This window comes from Elephantulus edwardii, unplaced genomic scaffold (assembly GCF_000299155.1).
Source record: "Elephantulus edwardii isolate Elephantulus edwardi_28Jun2011 unplaced genomic scaffold, EleEdw1.0 scaffold00188, whole genome shotgun sequence".
In the NCBI taxonomy this organism is placed as follows: Eukaryota; Metazoa; Chordata; class Mammalia; order Macroscelidea; family Macroscelididae; genus Elephantulus; species Elephantulus edwardii.
The window spans coordinates 36,107-36,682 of record NW_006399938.1 but is presented as its reverse complement, the minus strand read 5'-3'; positions in this window follow the sequence as shown (position 1 = coordinate 36,682).

Sequence of the window (576 nt, the reverse complement as noted above, 5' to 3'; positions counted from 1 at the left end):
GGGATGGGAGTGTCAGAGACAGTGCGATTGGCTCAGGACAGAGCGGAGTTTAGGGCTGTTGTACATAGGGTCACTATGAGTCGCAGGCGACTCAATGGCACATAGAAACAACAACAACAATGCAGATCAAAGACAAGGTTTTTATCTTTGGCATCCTCAATTTGCCCATCTTCTTTTCAGAGAACTATCTGAAAGGAACTGTACCTCTGACACATTCCTGTCTATGTTAGACTTCTTGAGTCCCAGTATTCCATCCAGATGCAGACACAATGAAGACATTTTCAAAATTATACCATTGTTTAGCTATCATTGCTTTCCCTAGGTTTGCACAATGTACTCAAGAATAATCTACTTATGTTTGTCCTCAGATTCTTTTTCCTACATAAACATTAACATTTCATAGTTCGGTCTACCAAACTTTTTTTTTATAGTTTTATAACTTTATTTGACAATCAGCTATTAGTTTTCATCCACATTGATGGTCTGTAGATTTTTGAAAGTGGTGACCGGTATGTAGGTAACCAGTGTACATCTTGTTTGGGGAATCTTCATCTTCATTACGTTTTCTGGACAACC